At 42.6% G+C, this 18,170-nt stretch overlaps 1 protein-coding gene across 7 annotated transcripts in view; it reads right to left on the bottom strand.

Moving 5' to 3' along the window:
- Positions 1 to 17,120, bottom strand: part of lrrc3b (leucine rich repeat containing 3B) — a 59,522-nt gene extending 42,402 nt beyond the window's left edge. For 3 of the 7 annotated variants that reach the window (XM_048618283.1, XM_048618289.1, XM_048618314.1), the window contains exon 1: positions 16,768 to 17,120. The gene's annotated coding sequence lies outside the window, so the exon portion shown is untranslated. The other 4 variants (XM_048618274.1, XM_020527565.2, XM_048618306.1 and 1 more) reach the window with 3 other exon arrangements.
- Between the last annotated feature and the right edge of the window lie 1,050 nt (positions 17,121 to 18,170).

Genomic DNA, 18,170 nt, shown 5'->3' with positions numbered 1-18,170 from the left:
TTACTTCAGTGCCCAGAATTACAATATACCCCAGAGATTCGAATCATTGCCATCTTTAAAAGGTAGACAATCAAGCAAGCAATTGTCAAAGTTAATCTACTTAGTTAATCTTTATAACTAACAAATCCACATGTTAGAATTATTTCCTTTACCTTAGTACATATCAATTAGCATTCCATTAATAATTTTGGTATACTTATATTTTTTGAAGCCGAGTTTTCTTCTAATTTTGGCATGTTTTTAAAGTTATTTCTTATGATAAAATGTGATGTGCTGGTACTGAAACATCTTGGAAAATTCACTGCTTTGAAGCAGTGAAAATTTGAGACATTACTCTCATTAGCACTTATCATCAACAATGATATCAAAATAATATAATCTTTACCTGTCTGTTAATGTATTTGCAGAATGTAACAAAAGCATACAAACATAATGAATAATGTTACGAAGTTGAGTAGAGTATTCATGAATTGGAAAGCAGGAAGTTAGAAATGGTTGGTAAAAATGATCGTGGGGAAAAGCAGTGCCATAGTCCCCAAAAGAGCTTGTGCTATGTCTGTGCTTGGATGTTTACAAGTACTACGTACAGAGAGTGCCCGAATGGAAACATTTTGTATCAAACAGCCAAGCAACATTTTTACCAAGACAACAAGTTTTAATTTGGCCAATTAATTTAAACCAAGCACCTAGATACAGAAAGCCAATTGAATTTAATTCTAATGGCGTTGACAACAGCAAACTAATCCTACGTAAGAAATGCTACTATGTCATTACGGGTATAAAGATGAAGGCATTTTTGAAAATTGGGAGACAGCCAACTGCCATCTGAGGGACAACCAAACTTCAGCTACAGTGAAAGCAAATCTGCCATCTGATACAAACCTGGCTTTCAAATAAAATTACTGAGCTCTCCGAAAAGACCCATCAAAAGGTACCACAGCATTTTACCTCGAGGTCCTCACCAAAGGAATTAAAGAGAAAACATGCAAGACAGCAGAATCATCGGAAGAAAGGCTTTTGTGACAGATGATCAATGGAAAAGATGGAACTTTCCGGAAGACATATTCTGTGTGAATTTGGAGAGATTAAGTTTTAATTTATTATTGTCTTATTAATTGGGTTTATATAAGAGGGACTTTATTTGAACAACATTCTAATAGAATTTAGACCAGTTAGGGAGTAGTTGGTAGTCTAAGGGATGAATTGTTCAGTTTGTTAGTAATTCTGTTAATTTGCTCATTGTTAGGGTTAAATAAATAAGTTGCTTCTTGTTTTTTGTCAAGTGGAAATCAGGGTTTGTCTTTTTTTGAACAACTTTTAACAGATTACAAGCTTCTCTGGTGTTCCAGGGGTTAATTATTAAAGGGGAACCCCTACTCCCATCAAAAAGATTGGGGCTTCTGTTTTAGTTTAATTATCAGAGGCGTTCAGCTATTCCCTCTCGTAACAATAATAAAGGATTTATAGACTAATGAACCCTGCCGCATTAAAAGAGCAATTAAATCTGCCACCATAGTAATCTATCGCATAACCTGAAACCCCACCCCCGAAAATGCAAAAAAAAGGTGAAATTCAGAAAAAAGATTGAAAAATGTTTTGCTTTTTTTAGGCAGCTAAGCAGTTTTATAATATGACGGCCTGTCATAACTCCTTCCATTCACAGTTAACATTCTGTAACTAAAAATGTTCTCTTTGCTCAGCAGCTTGTCAAATTCACTTCTAAAGAAACAAGAGGCAGTATTTTTCTTTAAAAATCGTAGATACATAGATACATTTTTAAGAAATTATTTCACATAATATTTCCATGTATTTATTACAGATAGCTGTTTTCCTGTCATCTTGAAAATGTCTCAAAATTCTGTGCATAGTTGCAATATTGAGGACCATGCTAATTAGCTTGAGGATTCTCAGTAAAGAATATCGCACTGCTGCATAAACTGAGATTTCCCATATTCATTTGGAAAGCACACTGTCAAAAAGACTTCCAAAAACAAAAGCATGATTGTACGGTTAATCACCCTGTGCATTTTGTAATTTTTAATACCATTTATTATGCCACAAATTGTTATAGGTGGAACTTCCACTCCCTTCTGCCTAGTGGGCAATGGTGAGAACATTGGGAAAACACAACAAAAATGGAAAAAAAAAATCAGACTCACAATGTCACGGAAAAATTTCTGATTTTCTCCTGAAGGTTTAAATGGCCAGTGCTGAATCTTACTGAGGGGTGATTAACTTATTTCAATGTATTTTATCTCATTATTACCTAATCTCACTTCACTTCTGTGCATTTCCCAAACCCTTCTCTTCCTCCGAGAAACTAGACAATGCCAAATCCCAACACGAAAGTCAAAGCAGTTACCTAGTGGCAGCCACTCGCTACTTCATTCTCTGGTCTTTCAGACAGCTCTATCTTTATCACAATGGTCATGCAATCTGCACGGGCCTGTCCTCTTGCACCTTTTGTATATGCAAGTCACCATCGGCAAACCAACAGCCTCACAACATCATCATGGCTGCTTTCAGACAAAGTCACACACTACTACATTCCCTCAGGACTTCACTTTGCAGCTCAGAGTTACCTATGACCTGTCTGCTTCTTCCAAGTCCCTTTGCCCACGGCGAGTCTCACGCACCTTATACATCTACATATGTTGCATCTTATAGCTGTCAGCTTACTTTCATAGCATTCAAGAACTTTGCGCTTAATAGGAGGTTGTCAGCCTCTTTTGCTCACAGTGCTTTACAGCTCAGAGGGAGAGGCAGACAGTTTGATATGATTTGGAACACTGAACAATCAAGGGGGTGGACGTACTGCTATATAGCACTGCGTTCAGTCAATGTCACGCCAACAACATGTGCCAGCAGCTTACACAACAAATACACTGCATGTGCTTCAACCAAACAGAAATATCTAAAAGGCAAAGGGGGCCAGTCCTAAGTGGAGCCAAAGACTACGGGGTGCCATGACACTCAGTCGAGGGGCTTGTCCGATCTCAGTTCAGGGGGTTCAGTCAGAAGCTTGGTCCTACAGTCTGGTCTCTGCAGTCTGCAGGTGTATTGGATCAAGGTCAGACCTACAGGACAAGTGCAAACAGTCCAGAGATTTTAGGTACATTAGTCAGGATGCTGACCCAATATCAGTCAGGGATATCTTGCCAAATCAGGAGAGGGGGTGAACCACAGTCAATCCTGGGGAACTGGGCAATAATGACGAGAGGGCTTATCAGAAAGCAGTCCTTAAAGTTCTGAGTTCTGGAGTGGGAAGCTCAAGTCTGGGATTGGTATTCATTGAATTAGGTCACTGAGAAGAAGGATTATCCTGAACATGCTTTAACATGGGGTGCATATATGGCCAATAAGGGCATGGCAAACTGCAAAACCATAGGCTCAGGAGGTACACTGGGGATATTAGCAGTTATGTAAAGGGATGGGATGGGGGTGTGGGAGGATAGCACCAAAAGATCATCGGGGACACAGAAAAAGCAACTCAAATACATGAATGATGTGAGGACCACAATGCATCTCAGACAGAGTCTGCAAATCACTCATGAGGACACAAAGTTGAAAAGCTGTCATCTTCGATCCAAAGTCAACCACATGATAATGAGAGAAAATGGCTGCCAGCACATGCAGAATAGGTAAAGTAAGTTATTGTTTTCCTCTTTGGGAGTGGGGTGTAATTCTTTGAATGTGACATCAGCAATTGAATTAATCATGTATCCATTGATTCTACAATGCCACCCATCTGGCACCAAATTGCAATTTCTTGGCAGGTCATTCTTTTTGCAAGAATGATAATTAAAATTACGACCTTAGTTGATCATGGTCATTACACAGTTTGCATCAATAGCCTCCTTGCCATGTCAGATATGCAAGTCTATTCAGACTCTAACTTAAAAATCTGACCTGGGTTTGCCATTTCTGAATTGCATTTCATACCTGATACTGGAAGACAATGCTTCAGAGCTACTACATTTGCTCACCAAACTGTAAGTATGCAAGGACATGGACTGTGATGTTCAAGGATGACTTTTTTGGAGAGGGAGTGCTAGTAAAGTGGGTTGATGCATTAGCACTTTGCTTCTGTAACATACATCTGAATAAGGTTACATATCTCAATGTTCCTTATGGGGGCATGATATTGGCCTACTTACAATACCTCCTTGTCACATTATGTCAGGGCATAATATAATGCTTCATTGTGATTGATGTGGAGGGCTCAGGAATACCATCAGTGAATGGTGTTCTCTGTCCAATATTCCCACAGATTACTGCGTCACACATCTGGCACGAATACATATTGCAGTTGGTGGAAGCCTTGTGCCCACTGGGCACAGATGAAGACTGTATTGAAAGAGAGAGCAATCACAATGCTGTCTGCAAGCTCAGCAAGAAAAGCAAATTCAAGTAGTTGCCTCAGTCTCCAGAGGGGGAAGCATGGGGTGGAGAGCCCTCATAGAGATGGCGAAGGATGACCAGGACCTACCAATACTGACCTCACTGTCATTTTCTACTAACACAGTGCACACACAGGCTAAGGATGACCTGGGCCACAATCAGCACAGAATTGAGTGACCTCCTGGAGCAGGACTTAGGTCAGAAGGACTGGGTGACCAGCCCAACCCAGTGACTATCAATGCGATAACCGTGTTGAGTTTTTATGTCAGCAGTTCGTTTGAAGAAGCAATTGGAGACCTTTGTGAAATTTCCCAATTCTAGACACACAAACGCATTCAAAATGTCACAGATGCCATTTTCTCTAGAATGCATGTTTCTCCAGAAATTCATTTTCTCTAGAATTCTCCAGAATTCACAATTCTGTTGTGAGGAAGGGTCACTGGACCCGAAACGTTAACTCTGACTTCTTTTCACAGCCACTGCCAGACCTGCTGAGCTTTTCTAGCTATTTGTTTTTGTTTCTCCAGAATTCAGCAGTTTATATCCTTTCCCTATGATGAGGACAGTCAAGCAGTGCAGGACATCTCAACCATTACTGGCTCCCGCCAGGTACTGTAGATTGCTATATTATAGGACACTATAGATTACACATTGAGGCTTCTATCACTAACCACTAGAAACTGTCAACAGAAAAAGCTTCCACACCATCCAAGTTCAACTTATCTGTGACCATCAATGCCAAATTCTGGGGGTCTGACATGATGCCTGCATTGGAGAACTCACAGGTTCCTGTGTCCTTCCAAGTTCCTGAACCATACAAGGTGACTGCTAGGAGTCAAAAGCTACCCCCTCTAAACATAACTACTGATACCTCTACAAAACCCTCAGGCTAACACAGAACAAGGATACAATGCTGCTCAGACTTCCTTCAGGGCCAGAGTGAAATAGATCAAAGGCTTCCTTTAGATGAGGTTTCAATGCCCAGACTGTTCCAGAGGGGACCTAGTGTAATCCAGAAAAGAGGTGCAGCATCATTATGGCATGCTATACCCTTCACAACTAGAGCCAATAGATAGGGGGATATACTAGGTGCAGACAAAATGGGGATCAACAGTAATTTCTGGGTCATAGTCATATAGCTGGACAGCATGGAAACAGACCCTTCAGTCCAACTCATCCATGCTGGCCATAGTCTCATTTGCCAGTATTTGGCCCATATTCTTCTAATCCGTTCCTAGTCATATAACCATCCAGGTGCCTTTTAAATGTTGTACCAGTCTCCACCACTTCCCCTGGCAGCTCATTCCAAACACACACCACCCTCTGTGTGAAAATGTTGCCCCTTAGGTCCTTTGGGATGAAGATGACAATGAGGATTAGGACACTGATCAAGAGGGACATCTAAGAGACCATGATAGAGTTATGCATGAGCATCAAACACAACAAGCCAGAGAGAACATCATTAAAATTCACTTTCAGGAGGAATGAGCAGGATTTTTACTTCCTTGCATTGTGTTGTTTGCTGTACATTATGTGGCAAACAGTTCCTGGTCAGTCCATCTGGATGCATCTGCCCTCCTTGAACTTTTCTGTTCATAGATCAATATTTACTTTTAGCCATATGACTGTACGCATGATATTGATAGCTGATCCCACCTCAAAAGTTTCTGCACTTGACGTGCCCTCCTCACCATTCAGCAGTCACCGAGAGAGGGTAGTAACATCAACATTAGACTCGGTGGGCTTTTCAGGTTTCAGTCAGTGAATGATATCCAAGAGTTACACAGTGCAGTCCCTTATGATTGGCAGCAAGTTGGGAGCAATCCTGAGGCACCTCCTTCTCATCCTTCCATTGTCAGTCAGCCATCCATGTTTCAGATTGTCTGTAGACTGCTGAATTACTCCAAAATGCTTGAGCATCCTGTAGGACAGCGTTCAACCTGAGAAAGGCAGCACTTTGTGCTGTTTCTCTTGGCACGCCACTGAGGTAGCAGGAAGAGTGGAGATGTGAGCTCCTCTTTGTACACCTCCCAGCCTTGAATGCCAGTGTGGTCCCTTCAAAAGATGGAATGAATGAACCTTCGTCTCCAGGGATTGTGAAATCATCACTGATTCTGTTCTCTCACTCAGAAGGTGAGTTTGAATATGGATGATCTATTTAGGGCAGACCCTACCACGGACCCTGCACCTTGCTTTTAGCCTCAGTGTTGTACATGTTAAAGTCCAATGTCTTGGCTGCAATAACAAAGTTACAGTTCAAGGATTCCTGACATCTGATGCTAATTGCTGTAACAAAGTCAGTTGCGTGTGAGAGATGACCAATGCTTACCCATTACAACTTCTTTCATCCTTGGGATGTCTAAAAAGGCTGCTCCTGAGGATCTTGATGCACTTTGACAATGTCATTAATGGCCAAGATCTTGGGAATCATTTTCTGTTTGGAGGTCAGCAGGGGCCAGTCTCCAGCTGTCCTCTAAGCGCCAGAGACCTAGGGCACTTCTTCCTCGATTAGCTGCATAGACATGTTAGTGGTGTGTTCGCCAGATTGAGCTCCCGAGGCTAATCTAAAAAAGAGAACCCCTCCATCCCGAGGTGAAAGTCCCTGAGCTGGAGGAGGGTGCAGGTCAAAGCCTTGCCAGTGCCCCTCTGAAGGTTCAGAGGCTCCTCCTCAGAGGTGGAGGTGGAGCTAAAGGTCTCAGTGCTGGCTAATTGTTAGCAGAGGTTCGCTGGGTGCCACTAGAGTCAGCATAAGAAAAGGAGTTACTTGTACAAGACAGATAAAAGCTTGAGCAGGTTAGCAGCCAGTTAGCACTGGTGGCGTATGCAGTGAAAGTCAATCAGCTGGTTACTCATAAGTTCTCCACACCCTCAGAGTGGTTACACTCTTCTCCAGCCACACCAACCATCTTCTCCTTGTATGGTCTATGCCCTCTCAACCAGATTGAGAGATTTTTTTTCCCTGTATTGAGACAAAAGCTGTGTTGGAAGTGATGGAAGGACATGAGAGGGCCATGAGGGTGATGCAGGAAGAGTAGAGGTTGTGTCCTCGGGTGAGGGAGTAGCGGCCAGGGAAGGTTAGTTGGTGAAAGCATTTCAGTGGACATGATGAATGCACAAGTGAATGTTGTAGCCCATGAGCGCCAGTGAATGGATACTGCAGTGGTAAAGTTTGAGTGACTGGTGGTCTTGTGAGTGGGAAATGTCATTAAAAACAGTAGCATTTACCCTGGTGGAGTGTAGAAGATCACTTACTTTCTTCCTGCACTGCTGGGCATTTCCTTTAACCAGGAACACTGCACTAGCCTTGAAGCCATCTCCCATATCCCCAACCCAATGCTGCCAGACCCAACACACACCTCTAGGCTCTGGCACAACCCTGTTAGATCCAAAACACACACACAGCCCTCAGCACAATGCTGTCAGACCCGACAAACACTCATCCCTTGATGAATCCTTCTGTAAGTAGCACCAACTCCACATCCTGACCCAACCCTGCTGGACTTTACACACACTTTCCAACACCTCCTCCACCACCACCTACAACCAGACCCTTAAAAACCTGACACCCACCTCCTACCCATCCCTCAAAGTAATCCTGCTGGAGATGACACCCAACCATCCCATTCTACAGCCTGATTCTGCCAGACCTAACACTGCTCAACCTAAAATCCACTCTTAATGCGACTCTAATGGAGCTGATGCCCACCCTCACTCGACCAGATCCTGCCAGTCCTGACAACCCCCACGTCCCCAACTCCACTGACCATGCCAGATCTAACATCCAACCCTGACCACACACCCACCCCTCCCCGCTAACAACTCAACCTGGCCTGGCTGGACCTGACATCCACTCACTACCCACCGACCCTGCGCAGCCAGACCAATTAAGTCCCCACCCCAACCTACACCTCCTCTAATCTGACCCTGCCAGAACCAAAATCATTCAGCCCAAACCCAGCACTACCCTCAACTCAATAATGTTCATTGTATTGATAAGTGTTCTTTACTCAAAATAATAATCAGTCAAATGATCGAGTGCAGAAAAATCATTTCATGAATCCGTATCTGCATTCCTAATCTATCCCACACTTCTTTCCAGGCATTAACTTCAAATAATTTGAATGCACACAGCTTCCCAACATATCCAGTTTTGTTAGGTTTATGCAACTTCTTATCCACAATTATTTTGCTAAAATATAGCATTACTTTCCCAGGCCCTTTTCTACACATAGCAATCTTGGTCACATACAGTGATCAGCACTTGCTTTTTATTACCACTTTGTTAAATCCCTGTACCAATTATGCCTGGTTCGTAATCTCATCAACTCATCACCATACTTTTGTCACTGACATCGTTTGCAATTCGTATCTATTTTAGCAAGATTAACACATTTGCAGAGAGATTGAGAAATCCCATTTTTCTCTGTACTCACGCCTGTACATTATTTTAGACTAACCTTTAATAATTCTAATTTGTCACGTTAAAGGAACAGAATCAGTCAAGCCGCCATTGCCTTTTTTTCAGATTTTGTCCAGTAATTCATATCTATTTCCAGCTAACCTTCTCCTATAGACACCTCTCCATGTAAACATACATTTACACTCTCCCTTTGTAAAAGTTCTAATAGGGTGTGCAGACAGCTATTTTGTACAAGTTGCACTATTTTCCTCTTTAGAAAATACGTCTTACTGAAAATAATAAACTAAAGAAAATCCTTAAGAATGTTGTTTAACTGAAAAAGTAATTTGAAATCAAGTCTAAGTAAGTTAGATTTGATAAGTGAGAATAGTCTTTGTTAAAGTCATAGCCTTATTGTTTTCAACACAAAATGATTTCCTCAGAATCAAGATAACAAGGTGTGGAGCTGGATGAGCACAGCAGGCCAGGCAGCATCAGAGGAGCAGGAAAGCTGACATTTCGGGTCTGGACCCTTCTTCAGAAATGGGGTAGGGGAAGGAGGCTCTGAAATAAATAGAGAGAGGGGGAGGCGGTGATAGAAAGTGGATAATGGAGCAGACAGGTAGAGAGAAGACGGACAGGTCAAGGAGGTGGGGATGAAGCTAGTAAAGGTGAGTGTAGATAGGGAGTTGGGATGGGCGTTGGTCAGTGAGGAGGGAGGGGCAGGTAGGTGGGAGGGAAGACGGACAGGTCAAGGAGGTGGGGATGTAGCTAGTAGGTGAGTGTAGGTAGGAAGTGGGGGTGGGGGTTGGTCAGTGAGGTGGGAGGAGCGGATAGGTGGGAGAGAAGATGGATAGGTCAAGGAGGCGGGGACGAGAGGGGGTGCTGGTCTTGGGATGAGGTTGGGGGTGGGGAGATTTTGAAGCTAGTAAAGTCCACATTGAGACTATTGGGTTGTAGGGTTCCAAGGCAGAATATGAGGTGCTGTTCCTCCAGTTTCCGGGTGGCATCATTGTGACACTGGAGGAGGCCCAGGATGGACATGTCGTCCAGGGAGTGGGAGGGGGAGTTGAAGTGGTTCACGACAAATGACAACATCTCCCAGTCGCGAAACACTTCAACTCCAACTCCCACTCCCACTCCCTCGAAGAAGGGTCCAGACCCAAAACGTCAGCTTTCCTGCTCCTCTGATGCTGCCTGGCCTGCTGTGCTCATCCAGCTCCACACCTTGTTATCTCAGACCCCAGCATCGGCAGTTCCTACTATCCCTTCCTCAGAATAAAGTAGCATTTCCCAGTCTACATGATGTCATCATGCAACTTAAGGAGGTAGTGCTTAAAGTTAATCGATATTTGGAGGTCAGGTAATGAATATAAATCAACAGTACAGCTTGCAAAAATCATCTTCATTTATTTAGTTACAGAAACATGGCAAATTTTACATTTTCTAAATCACAGTTTGACTATATCACAGCATGTCTCACTTGTCCAAGCTCTTTGCTCTTCCATCTTACTTGTACCATCTCCTCCATTTTATGCATGCGTCACTTTCTTTGATCCTCAAATCTCTTGTCTCTCTGAACTTCACATTTCCCTATCTTTCTCCGCAGTCTCTCTCCTCTATCCCTCAACTATGTATCTCTTATTCCCCCAATGTCTTTTACTTTGCTACATAAATCTTTTACTCTCTCTCCCCTGCTGTTACCCAAGTGTTTATTCCTTTAGTGATCAGATTTGTCAGGAGCCTTGTAATCACTGTCTAATAAAGGGTACTTTTGTTGGGCAATCAATGGGCAAGAGATAAACCACATATCAGTGTCTATTTAAGCATATCTATCCTGCCATAAAAGTGAATGAGACATTGTTTCACCTAGAATTGTCACTGACCTATGCTTCAAGTGACAATTCCCATGCTTCCCTCATAAAAATGGTGTTTCCATTTACATCTCGCTCCTATAACTTGCAGTGAAGGGCTCCGCAGAATTGCAACCGGAAAATTTTCACCCAATAATATGCAATGAAGTGATGCGAAGCTACTAAATCTAGACAAGGGGAACATCTGATCCCAAACAGAAGTACTGTTCACTCAAATTCCTCAGGAAAATCTGTCTAAAATGGCAAGTCTAATTTTAAACCAGGGCTCCGTATTAGCCATAGTTTAAGGACCGTCATTTCTAAGTCAGAAAGTTACAATTTCAAACCACTTCAGACATGTCAGACAGGCTGACACCATGGCGCACAACTGAGGGAACATTGCATTGAGAGATGCGAAGTCTCAGCTAAGATATTTTACTGAGGCTTGTCTTAGATGTACATAAAAGATCCAATTCCATTTCAAAGAAGATGGAGAAGTTAACTCCAATGTCCTGGTCAATATTTATCCCTCAACCAATATCACTAAACATGCTGGTTAGTTATCTCCTGGTTGTTTGTCAGACATTGTAATGTCACATGTCCTACAATATTACACTTCAGTTATTTCAGTCGATGTCAAGAACTTTAGGATGCTCTAAGGTCATGAAAGATGCCACATAACTGCAAAATTTTTTTTCTACATGCCGGATCATCCTCAATGAATCAGACAAACGCAACAAATTGATTGGGAAATGTTTTGCTTTGTCAAACAATGAATTAGTTATCTATATTTTTGCTATATATATATGGATATATATATATTACATACAATAAAAGTTAAAGTAGAAACATTATTCTGAAAGTTAAGAATTTTTTTTATTTTATGTGTAACCTAACGTAATTTAAGCTTAGTTATTAAATTGCTTGGTTATTCAATCAATAAACCAATTTTTATTATGGTGAAGAAACCCCATTGCTGTCTGTGTAATGAACAGAAGCTTAAAATCCCAAGTCTACAATACTATGCTATTCTTCCAAACTAAGTACGTGACAATCAAGCACTGGCAATCCTGTTCCTCTTAATTCATTGTGCAAAATTAAGTGTCTCTAGCAAGGCTGGTATTTACTCCCTTTGATCAATTTCCCATGAGGCAATTTCTTGAGCTTTTTTCCTCAAATGATTGGAGTCATTTTATGCAACTACTGGGTGGCTTGCTAAGTTACCTTAGAGGGCTAAGTGCCAAACATGTGGTCTTGGATTGAAATCACAAAGACCAGACTGGATAATGATGGCTGGCTTCCTTCCCTAAAGCATACTGCTAAACCAGTTAGATCTTTAAAGCATGCTGGTAGCTTAAACAGTCAATTTAGTGATGCCAGTTATTTTATTTTTAGAAGAATCCCCCCAGCAAAATATGGTTTACTGAGCTGTATCTCAATTGCGTCAGGACTGGTGTTAACCATGCAAAATCCTTATACAGAAGTGAAATACAGCCAAACAAATCCTCTTAAATATAGCTATGGATAGGCATCGCAAAACATGAAGCATCGCCTACAAAACATAGAACATACAACCGTACAGCACAGGAACAGACCCTTCGGCCCACGATGTTGTGCTGAACATGCCGCCAAATTAAACTAATCCCTTCTGCCTGCCCTTAGTCCATATCCCTCCATTTCTTGCATATTCATGTGCTTATCTAAAAGTCCCTTAAACGCCTCTATAGTATTTGCCTCCATGACCATGCCTGGCAGCGCTTTCCAGACTCCTACCACTCTCTGTGTAAAAAACTTGCCCCTCACATCTCCTTTGAACATTCCCCCTCTCACCTTAAATGCATGCCCCCTAGTATTAGACGTTGTAACTCTGGGAAATATATTCTGACCGTCAACCCTGTTTGTGCACCTCATAATTTTATAGACTTCTATCAAGTCTCCCCTCAGCCTCCACTGCTTCGGGGAGAACAACCTGAGTTTTTCTAATCTCTCCTTATAGTTCATACCCTCTAATCCAAGTAGCATCCTGGTAAACTCCATCTACATCCTCTCCAAAGCCTTCACATCCTTCCTGTGGCTATCAGAAGTGAACACAATGACCTCTCCTAATTAAGCCATGTAGCTCTGACAATCTAAAAGCCTTGAACCAGAGCCTATGTGGAAGTGTGATGAGGGAAGATTAAATGGCACAGATGAAGATGATTCCAAATTCTTTTTGAAGAAACATAATTCTAATCCGGAACGGACACGGTGAGATTTAAACTCTTATTCTATAGATAATTTATCCTCCTCTTTATACAATTAATCCAGTAACAAATGCAATGCTACCCTATCCAATAATTCTTATGGCCACACATATATGTCAATAAGGTTGCCAGCTAACATGAAGAAAAGGCAAAATGAAAATTATTCAATGATCCATTCTCTACCCTTTATTTCTATTTTTCATGCAATGTTACATTCACAGCAGTAACTACTGGACTTTGGATCTCCCACAGCCTTACTCATGTTGCCCTGAAGAATGCCGTATTATACAAGTAGGCTGTGCCTTCATTTTTCCAATGCTCAAAGCCTTGAAATTCCATCCCCAAACCTCAGCTTCTCTATAGTTCTTTGAGAGCTGTAACCTGTAGGTTGCCTTTCACAGACGGCAGACTGCTCACACCCTCAAGGGAAGAAAATTGTGCAGGAAAGCTGTACTTCACTGTGGGTGAACTGAATGGTTCGACAGTGAGACTTCTGCCTCTCTGAAAGGAAATCACACTGTCAGAAGCTACCTGTTAATCCGTTTGTCCAACAGATCCATCATTTCAAGCAGCACCAGGCCTCGGTGGTGGACACTGCTAGGATTGCAAGACGAAGGCTGAAGAGGATCATGGCTGCCCCAGAAAGATAGGTCTCTGGGTTTTAGGTTGGAGAGGGATACTAGAACCCACAGAGAGGTGATTGAAGGCTAGGTTTCTGTTAGGTTGGTGGCAAGGAAAGTGGGCTGATATATATGAGAATGCCCTCTGGTGCATAGAAGCAATCCATTCTTCCCAGCTTTTCTCACACAGGCCATTAAAAACAGCACGCCCACTCCTGTCTGGTCAATCAGCTTGCTGAAGTAAGAGTAAATTATTTAATTATGGCAGGTGGGCCTTTGATTTTTGTGCCTGCCCATCTAGCAAATTATGTCGTGTGTAGAAAGCTGGTGGACTAGCCAACCTATATATTTTACATGTCCCTATCAACAATCACCCCCACCCCCAAAACCATACCCAGTGGGAACACCCCATAAAAATCTAGCCCTACATCTTTGAACAAGTGGTCATGTGGTCTACCTCCTCATGGAACCCAGTGTCAAATTTTGTTTGATATTGCTTGTAAAGCACCTTGGGATGTTTTATTATTTTAAAGGTGGTCAATTAATGCAAATTATTGTTATCAAAAATGGCCAGTAGGTGAAATTTTATGGGGAATTTACTACATGAAATATGGGTGGAATTAGGCACAACAGTCACAGAGATGTGCACTGCACGTAAAGCTTTTAATGGTAAAGATAATTGAATTAAATAATAAAAAGCACATCTTCAGTGTTAGAGAGAGCAGCTACAGCATTAAGTATCAGTGACTGGGAAGGATCCAGCATGTAGCAACGGTTAAGCCACATTAGCTGATGTGACCCAAATGTTGTGATAGCTGCAATTCACCCAGTGTTCTTTGGTTAGGAAAAGGAAATCAATCCTCCTCTAGTTAGCTATTCAGGAAATGTGACTGTAAAAAGGATTTCGGTAGTGACAGGATCAGGCTTCACTCTAAAGCTGCCTATTGTAGAATGATTGACAGTTAATGTCTCAGAACATACATGATAGTAATCATGTAGGTAACATGTTTGAGAACTGCTACTCACACTTCAGTATCCAAACTTAAGTCACAATCTTCCAGAAAAGGGAGTTTACCAATGCTCAGAATTTATGCCATGATGTCAAAAAAGCTGGGAAGTTCCCTGCTCTCTGTTAAATCTCTGATACTGACAGACATTTGAATTCAGCATCCGAAATGAAAAAGAGAAAAATCAGCCAGGATTCCTGACTGCTGCCCATTAACGCTACTGCAATTACATATGCATTGACAGGGCTGGGCATAATTTGGTACCATTTGATGTTAGTAACCTACAGCCACTGCTGCGAGTTAAATAATGATCATATGAACAAGATATCCAAAGGTGTCTAGTGCCTACTGATAATACCCCAGTACTGTATCAAAACCTTCCGAAGAGGAAGAAGGGTGTGTAAAATGGCAGGAAGGACCAGGAAATAATAAAGGAGGTGGGTGTGAGGAAGCTGTACTGCTTTATATTCACTAAATGGGGTAGAAGACAAGCCAGTGAGGTGTTGTGCATTTCATAATAATCTGGCTGAAATATGGAGAAAGATTTCTTTTGTTCACCGCGTCCTACACAAGCTTGACCAAGATGAAAGTAACACATCTGGAATTTATCAACTACTGTGCACTTTATACCTCACGTCCACATTGTTGTAATATTTGCATACACCGGTAATGGAGGCTTCACAATGAAACTAAACATTACTGTCATAGTTTTCAATACATATGTCTTCACTTCTGCACATGTATGGCCCACTACTGTTAGGGTAGTAGGTTAACAAATACATCTACACATGAGCTCTGATTGATTTCATTGAATTCCCTTCATTTCCAGTTGCAGATTGTTGTAACTGCCATCCGATATGTGCTGCTAAACTCATCCAGAGGATCTGAATGAGATGAAACCATAAACGGAGTGTTTGATTTCATCTGTTTACAGATTTATCAGTTCCCAGCATAACCACAGAGTGAATAGCCAAGGTCTTTTTCCCAGGGTGGGGGAGTCCAAAACTAGAGGGCACAGGTTTAAGGGGAGAGTTAAAAGCGACCTAGGGGGCAACTTTTTCACCAGAGGGTGGTGTGTGTATGGAATGAGCTGTCAGAAGAAGTGGTGGAAGCTGGTACAATTACAACATTTAAAAGGCATCTGGATGGACACATGAATAGAAAGGGTTTAGGGGAATATGGGCCAAATGTTGGCAAATGGGACCAGATTTATTTAGGATAACGGGTAGGCGAGGACGATTTGGACCTAAGGGTCTGTTTCCCTGCTGTGTAACTCGATGAGTCTAATCGCGGAGAGGTACTTACTCCGATAGGACTTGGTGTGAGATCTCCCGCACCATCTCTCTTTGCCCTCGATTTGGCATGGCATGTTGGAGATAAAACAACGGCACAGGGGAGATAGTTATAAATTCAATTTACAAGTCTGTGGATTGAAGTCCGAAAGGATTGAGGAGGGTTAATTCAACCTGAACAACTCGCTGCAGGAACGGGTCTCCGATACCTTCAAGGATTTGAAATTTGCAAAAACTCAACGCACTAGCTCTCAAACTATGGTGGGGGGGCGGGTGGAGGTGAGGACAGAGGCAAAAAAAAACCCAGCAAACTTTCACTGCGGTGTTCAATAATTCCACCAAAGCAACTTTTAACCGATAATATCCAAATAGCTGCTCCAGCGAACGGCGCCGTGTTTGCTTCGTAAAGTGACAACAAAAAGCCATTCAATCCGGTTTGAGCTTCGGCAGCAATTCACCGCATTTTATACAAATGCTGACAATGAAGAAAGATAGAGGGCTGAACAGTCTAAAAGCTCTCCACGAGAGTTAATCGTTTCGGGGACGGGTTGGAAACTGCTAGCCAGCACCGTGTGATGTACATACAGTGAATGCACTAATTTTTAAAATATATATATATATCATTGCATATTTAAATCGTAGGATGCATCTAATATAAATACAATTTTGACCTGCAGTTTTATTTCCCTGATAAATGCAGAATTTGCTCAGTTTATCTAATCCCAACACTGCGGGTGCGGGAATTGATCCCTCAAACCGCAGCTTTAGACTCAGTTCCCGTGCGGACAGACAGCACTCAGCACACACAACACAATCGCCAAAGCAAAACAATTCACCCCTCACCCAGAGCCAGGAAAGGTCAGGCATCAGCAGGGGCGGCGGAAGGGACGCTTCAGCCCCTGACGAAGGAAGGTGCACGAGTTTGCAGAGCAACAGGCAGCGCACTCCTTACCAGCAGCAAACACGCTGTCTTTACCTCTCCTCCCGGGCACGAGGGGGGCTGGGGGTGGGGGAGCCTCGCGCAGCCCGTCTCCTGGCAACGGCTCGGGGCCGCGCGCCACTGAAGCCCCCGGGTTTGGAACGTGTCAGCAAGAAAACCCCCAGACGGCACGTTTCCGCCAACACGCACAGCTCCTCTCCATGGACCCAACTCGCGATGACATCTGCCGGAGGAGGGCACAGGCCTCATGAATCCCGGAACTTGGAGAATTCGCTGCAGTCACTCGCATATCCCCGGTGAAGCTCCCGCCTCAGCTGGCTCCAGCCTTCCTCCGTCCCTCTCACAGAGGGTGGGGGAGCTTCACCCCAAACAACATGCAGCAGATTGCAGCAACCAGCCTTAAAGAGACCGTTTTTAAAAATGTATATATAGCAATAAAAAAAATGTACCCTGACCAGCACCCAACCAATTGCCATTCACCAAACTAAAAGCATTACTTCATAGTCAAACTTAACCATGTGTGTTATCGAATTCTTTTATTACATTATTGGGCCATCGCAAGGTAAGAGAGCACAAACTCTTCTCGGTCATTCCCAACCTCTCATTTCCCTCTCCGTCCCCAGCATCTTTCCATGCAATTAGGAGTTGGAACACTTTACCTCCTGCCTACTCCCCGTTCAAGACCTTCCGTGTGAAGCAGCAATTTATTTGTACATCTTTCAATCTAATCTACAACATTCTTTGCTCGAGTGCAAATTCCTCTAAGTAGTACAAAGGCAAACTGGGGGACTGCAGTTCACATCCGCTCAGTCCCCAAACGTGACTCTGACTTTCTCAACACTTGCTATTTTTAACGCAATATCTTGTTATCGTGCCCTAGGTCCGCAGCAGCGTTCTGGTGAAACTCCATGCGAACTGAAGGAACGGCACCTTGTTTTCCATTTAGGCACTTTACAGCCTAGGTCTCAATATTGACATCAATAACTTAAGACCATTAACTCTGTGCTCCATTTTTCCTCAATTTCCCCTAATGTTCTCGTTTTCTGAATTTTGATTTCAGCAGAACTGACCTTAGTTTTGTTAATAACGCATACTATTAACACCCCCACTGGAGCTACAACTATTAGCATTCCCTTTGCCTTTTGCTCTGTGACACATATGTTCTCTCATCTCATTGCCTCCTGTCACCCCATCTTTTACTAAGAAATGTAAGGCTTTGCCACCATCCCACCCTTTGCTAAGAAAATCTACTGAGAGACATTGGAGCTCATTGAAATTCTGGCAGTTCCAGCTTAGTGAAGCTAATTATCTGCAAACAAGCTGGATTGTATTTGTGAGTTCATGCTAAAGTACAACCTTCAGAATGCAGTCTCACAAGTGGAGGTTGAATGCTAATAATGTGAAGTCATTGAGGC

This window comes from Rhincodon typus, chromosome 2 (genome assembly GCF_021869965.1).
Source record: "Rhincodon typus isolate 14 chromosome 2, sRhiTyp1.1, whole genome shotgun sequence".
Classification (NCBI taxonomy): domain Eukaryota; kingdom Metazoa; phylum Chordata; class Chondrichthyes; order Orectolobiformes; family Rhincodontidae; genus Rhincodon; species Rhincodon typus.
This window is presented reverse-complemented; position numbering and strand designations above follow the sequence as displayed.